This window comes from Eulemur rufifrons, chromosome 3, assembly GCF_041146395.1.
Source record: "Eulemur rufifrons isolate Redbay chromosome 3, OSU_ERuf_1, whole genome shotgun sequence".
Lineage (NCBI taxonomy): Eukaryota > Metazoa > Chordata > Mammalia > Primates > Lemuridae > Eulemur > Eulemur rufifrons.
This window is the reverse complement of record NC_090985.1, coordinates 68,558,618-68,565,248: the sequence shown is the minus strand read 5'-3', so window position 1 is coordinate 68,565,248 and position 6,631 is coordinate 68,558,618. Positions and strand designations below refer to the sequence as shown.

General features: G+C 39.0%; 1 pseudogene; it reads right to left on the bottom strand.

The window, feature by feature from the left end:
• Positions 1-5,807: 5,807 nt before the first annotated feature.
• LOC138382274 (small nucleolar RNA SNORA70) lies at positions 5,808-5,925 on the bottom strand (annotated as a pseudogene).
• Between the last annotated feature and the right edge of the window lie 706 nt (positions 5,926-6,631).

The following is a 6,631-nucleotide window of genomic DNA, read 5'->3' as shown; positions in this document are numbered from 1 at the left end:
CTAAATAGATACTAAGAAGCAATTTAAAAATTTTCACAGATATCTAATAAAGAAAATTAAAAATCTAAATCCCAGGTGATTTCCAATGCAATTCATGTTCATATGCCTGTTAGTCTCAAAAGTGGAGAACACAACTTTGAGAAAATTGTTTCCAAATTCTTCTAATTATGCATGACATCTACCATAATTCTGACACTTAATTTTAAAGCACAATGTGTTCTTGTGAAGAAGATAAGGAAATAGACTGTGACCTTCTTGATAAAGGTACTATGTATATTTTTAAATTCTAAGTTATTCTTTTCCCAAAAATTTATGTCTCCTTCATCTTCCAATTCAGTACTCATTATGGGCTTAGAAATTCCATTGAGTAATGCAAAAAGCAAACTGGACACTATTTTCATAAGTTTACTGCTTGGCAAATTTATCCCCTTGGGTTTAAAATAACCACCATGTAGAAAATTATAGCAACACTATCAATGCAACAGACGTAAGCTGATAAATTAGAAATGGAAGAAGAGAAAAATTAATTGATATTGGACATGAAAGGGGAATTTCAGTTCCTAAACATTTGTGCTATAATCTCCTCTAAACTTTAATTAAACTCTCTCAACGTTTATAATCTTAAAATACATTTATTTTAAATGTACTCCCATACCAGAAAGATTTACTCAAGCTGTCAGTTTTCTATGCTGGAGCATTTAATTCTGAAGTGACTGATTGCAATCATCCTTCCTCTGATGAGGTAAAGTCTTTCAAAGCTGACACTTGGGAAACTTCTCCAATTAAAAAAAAAATAGACTCTTCCACTGCAGGCATAAGTGTAAATTGGTGTGGTGCAACTATTTGCATAACAGTTAGGCATTATTGAGGAAAGTTGAACATGTACATCACCTATAATCCAGTAATTCCACTCCTAAGTGCCAGAGAGAAACTCTTGAGCATGTGCAACTGGAGACATCAACCAGAAAGCTCACAGCCTCATTGATATGGTAACAAAACAATGGAAAACCCCCACAATCCATCAGTAGTAGGATGAATACATAAATTTCAATATATTTCAATAGTGGGTATTATATAGTATACAGTGAAAGTAATCACAGCCATAGATCGATAAGTAAGAATATTAAAATCACAATTTTAAGTTAAAAAAGAGAATCATACTATGTATATAATTGAAAAAGAGGCAACATAAACAATATTTAGTTTAGGGGCAGAAATATACCTGGTAAAACAGTAAAGAACCACAAAGGAATGATTAACAGAGGATTCAGGACAGTGATTAGCTCTGAGAGATGACAGAAAGGAGAAAGATCTGAGAGGAACACTCAGAGGACTTCTAAGGCACTAGCCAAGTAATATTTCTTAACCTTGTGGTGGATATGTGGATATCTATTTTATCATCATTATTAAACTGTGTGTTCACATATCTTTGCATGTATATTCTAGAATAATTTTCAATTAAAAAAGCAATGACTAAATCTTAAACAGAATAATACTTCATTCTTCAAAAGAATTTTGTAATATTGTGATTGATCCAAAATGCTTATAACCAAATAGTCTGTAACGTCAAAATACCGTAATTTTAGTTTGATGATAATGTATTGACCAGTGTCATTCCATGTTAATGGGGGTGAGAATGACAAAGACAGATGAACAACAGATGTAAGATGGACAGATCATCAGGTAGCCTTCATGGTCCCACCTCCTGGTATTCATATCCTCGTGTGGTACTCTCCTCTTTAATGTGGACAGAACCTGTGACTTTCTCCTGGCCAATAAAGTAGGCAAATGTATACATTAATACATGACTATATTACATAAGATCATAATATCTGTCTTGCAAAGAGACTCACACTTACAAAGAAGCAACTTGCCATTATGAGCTACCCATGATGAAAATCAGGTGACAAGGGGCTGAGAGCAGCCTCCAGATGACAACCAGCAAGAAACTAAGGCCCTCAGTGTAATATCCCACAAGGAACTGAGTTCGGTCAACAGACACATGAGTAGGGAAGCAGATCCTTCCCCAGTCAAGCCTCAGGTGAGGCCACACCCACAACTGGCACCTTTATTGCAGCCCTGCAGAGGATGCAGCTGACCCATGGCTGCACCCCTATCCAAATGGGGCTGAAGAATTGCTGGAGTCATGTCGCTAAAAGGAGCAAACTGAAAAGAGAGAATTGGCAGTAAGGATGGAAGATTTACATTAAGACAATAGTGAGGTTAAAGAAAAGGTTACTGACAAAGCCTGGGATATACCTAAGGGGTGAGTGGCTAAGGCAGAGTGAGAGCAGTCATTGGAGTATAACAGGGTATTTGAAGGCTCATCTCTGAGGACATTGAAATAACCAATAATTATGACAGTGGTTGTGTAGGGAGAATGACAGTGGGCAAGGAGCTAGCATCTTAAAGGAATGAGGAGTTTGCAGATAACTGCAGTAGAGGAAGATAATGGGCATTATAGTCAGGTGCATGCAATTCAAAGCTAGAAGCGTTTAGGGCGGAGGAAGAGTGAACAGGAGAATGGCCTAGGAGAAGAAATGATGATCAAGAAAGTAACGGCCCTATTTCCAGGCCCAGGGATAATACATGGGGTAGGAGAGAAGACAGCCTCCAGTAAAGGAGGCTGCAGGCACATCAGAGACCTCAAGGAAGAGCCCCATTTCTGTGGCATAATACCCCCTTAGAACTAGACCCCAGAGTCTAAGAATTTTTTTTGACAAGGGAAAGGCAGGATAATCTTACTGTTTTGCCTACTGCTACAAAACTTGAATTTTTTGGATTAAAGCAGAAAAGCAAACAATCAATTGGAAAAAGAATTATGATTTCTACACCTTCATAAAGCCTACTAACACTGACCTACAGATCTGATTTAACCTCTACTTCTGGTTTCAATCTTTGTCGGCAGTCATTTCCAGGAAGCACACTGCCTTCAACCCAAACTGGAATTATAATAACAATTTCCTTAAATGTTTCCATTCTCCTTAGGCCCACTTTTAGGGAAAGTCTTCTATTTATGAGAATAACTATGGCAAAGTTACAGAGTCCCCAAAGATGTTGGGCAAGCCTGTAACAACAGAAATCATTTGACATATATCCAATAGGTGATCAGATTTCAAAACACCAATTTATGCCTTCATAATGTGACTCAAAATTAACATAACAATCAGGCATTAATTTGTCTAAATGGAACATTAAGCAATTCAGCTATATAAACTTTAGTGTCAAGTGCAAGAAAAATAAATGTATGTACCTTACATAAGAACTTTTTATGTATAAACTTAAACTGTTTACTTGATGCTACTAGAAAAGTTAATGTTCACTATAGTCTTCATTTGTAAAAATGAAAACAACCTAACCATTCATCAATAAAGAAATGGATAAATCATATAAAATTCAAACTGCTAAATATAAAATAGTCACAGAGAGAATGAAATAAATGAGATATTTTTTTTTTTTTTTTTTTTTTTTTGAGACAGGGTCTTGCTCTGTTGCCTGGGCTGGAGTGCAGTGGCATCATCATAACTCACTGCAGCCTCAAACTCCTGGGCTCAAATGATCCTCCCGCCTGGATGTGCACCACCACAGCCAGCTAATTTTTTTTTTTTTTTTTTTTTTTTTTTTTTTTTTGGTAGAGACAGCGGGTCTCACTGTTGCCCAGGCTGATTGTGAACCTCCCTGCCTCAGCTTTCCAAAGTGCTAGGATTACAGGCGTGAGCCACCATGCCCAGCCCAAATAAATTTCTATTAGTGTTTCTCAAGCTGTGATTCAATGATCACCTGCACCAGAATCACTAGGGGTTTTTAAATAAATTTTATTGTGTATATTTAAGGTATACAACATGATGTTACAAGATACATACATATATTGTAAAATGGTTACTATAGTGGAACAAATTAACATATCCATCATCTCACATAGTTACCCATTTTCCCCCTGTGGAAAGAGCAGCTATAATGCACTCATTTAGCAAAAATCCTGAATCTCTTTTATTAATCCCTTTTATTAACTACAGTCCTCATGTTGTACATTAGAACATTCAGGCCTGGTGTGGTGGCTCACATCTATAATCCTAGCACTCTGGGAGGCCAAGGTGGGAGGATTGCTGAGCTCAGGAATTCAAGACCAGACTGAGCAAGAGCGAGGCCCTGTCTCTACTAAAAATAGAAAAATTAGCTGGATGCAGTGGCAGGTGCTTACAGTTGCAGCCACTCGGGAGGCTGAGGCAGGAGGATCACTTGAGCCCAGGAGTGTGAGGCTACAGTGAGCTGTGATGACACCACTGTACTCCTGCACTCTACCCATAGTGACAGAGTAAGACTCTGTCTCCAAAAAAAAAGGAAATTGAACCTCCTCCTCACTCTCCCCCCATATAAAAAAATTCAAATTGTTCATGTACATTTTGCTACAATGTATCCTTTGACCTACATCTCCCCATTTCTTCCTCCTACCACCCCAATCCTGGTAACATGTTTTATTCGCTGCCTCTATATCTTTGGTATATTTTTTTAGATTCCACACATAAGGTCATTCAATATTATCCTTTCTGTGTGCATCTTATTTCACTTAGCATAATGTCCTCCAGGCCCATCCACGTTGTGGCACTTAGCAGGATCTTGTTTTACGACTCACCTGCGTTTTTGTTAAATAAGCAGATCCCTGAGCCTCATCCCAGGCCTACAGAATTCATTGGACATACATTTTTAATTAGAACCTCCGCTGATTCTTACCCATAAAAGTTTAAAAATCACTATTAAGTGTTCCAACAGGGAAAGCTCTCCAAAATAAATTTGTTAGAAGAAAAAGCAAGATTCAGAACATTATGTGTAACACAAGCATATGTTTATAAAGACAAAACTGTATAAATGTGTGTTTGTGTGTATGTGTGTATAAGTATCCATATGTTTGTGAATACAAATATGTGCATATTTGTGTAAATACATGTATGAATATAAATAAATAATATGAAAAAGTCCAGAAAGCAACACAATGAATGTTAATAATGGTTACTGCTAAAGAAAACAAGTTGTGATGTTAAAAGAGGAACAAAAATAAACTTCCAAACAACTCAGTAGCCCAGTGTGGAAAGGAGAAACGGAATGCCCCCTTACGCCTTCACTGGGCTCCAAGCATCTCTGGGTTTGATCCTCCCAGATATCTTTTCTTCTTCTTTTTCTTTTTCCTGTTCTGCTTTGCAGTTTCCTTCTGTGATGTCCTTGGAAGGCTCCAGCACTTCTTCCTCTGAACTGCACCTGAGCTATGTCCATTTCCCCCTCTCCTTTATCTCAAACTCTTCCTTCCCTCCAGGACACTATGGCAAGCGATGTCCCTAGTCAGCCATGTTATTGCCCGCTCTCCAAGTATTTCTTTTTTTTGGGGGGGGGACAGGAAGTAGGATTTATTTGGTGGGTGCAAATGAAGAGGCAGCACAGTGGAAGACTTCATGAGTTCAGGGCCGACCACTTGTCCAGAGGGCCACGACTGGGGATGTATTTGGCCCCAGAGCTATCTGGGATGAGCCGCTTCTCAGCCACCATGTCTTCAAATTCATCCACATTAAATGTGGTAAAGCCCTACTTCTTTGAGATGTGGATCTTCTAGCTGCCAGGGAACTTGACCTTGGCCCTGCATAGGGCCTTAATCACATGCTCCTTGTTCTGAAGTTTGGTGGGTATGGTCATGATGACTTCACCAATGTGAACCATGGCCACAATGCCCTGGGGCTTTCCAAAGGCACCATGCATACCTGTCTGGAGCCTAAATTGGGAACAGCACAAGGTCTGACACATGAACATATATCGGAAGGGACTCTCTCCAAGGTCCCTTAGTGCAACCCATACAGGCAACAGGTTGCACACACTAACAAGGAGGGTGCTGGTTGCAGCCATTGCACACCAAGTATTTATACTGTTTTAAGTCCCCAGGAGACTCAGAGAGTTAACAAAGGACTTCCTTTTGCCTAGATGTATTGTGTCCCATTTTTAATCATATACTTTGGTACCATGCTGGAAGTGGGACTTCTCTAGGAGGTCAGCTCTTCCTCAGTGGGTTCCCAGAATCAATATCATTCTTTATTGTTTAAATGATTTATAATGAGAATGTATTAATATATTACCTTAATAATTTTCAAAGAAGAAGAAAGAAATTCACATGACTAGGAAGTTTACAGACAGAATTGCAGATCAATAACAGAGGATTAGTGTCTTGCCATCATAAAATAAACAGGAAAAACTCTAAATCAAATACTACTACTGATAACAATATTTTAACAAATGCATATCGAGTTCTGCTAGCCTTCAAAGTGCACCTCTCAGATCCTCTACTATTGTCCCTTCTTGACTGATGGCACCAGTGGCTGTGCTCTGAGGGTCTGCACCAAAACCACACCTCCCAGAACTGCTCCCAGCCAAGGCCTCGGTGCAGCTGGGATACTAAAGCACGCCCATTTCTGAAAGATGTGACATTGCATAGGCCACTTGGGCTTGAGGACTGACCATAAACCTTGCCAAAACTTTATTAGAAGTGCACTGCAGTCTTCGACTCTTCTTATCCAAACTTCCTTCCATCTTTCCTTCGCAGGAGTCAGACCTGAACTGTGACCTGAGAGCTCTCCCATCTCCACTGACTCTT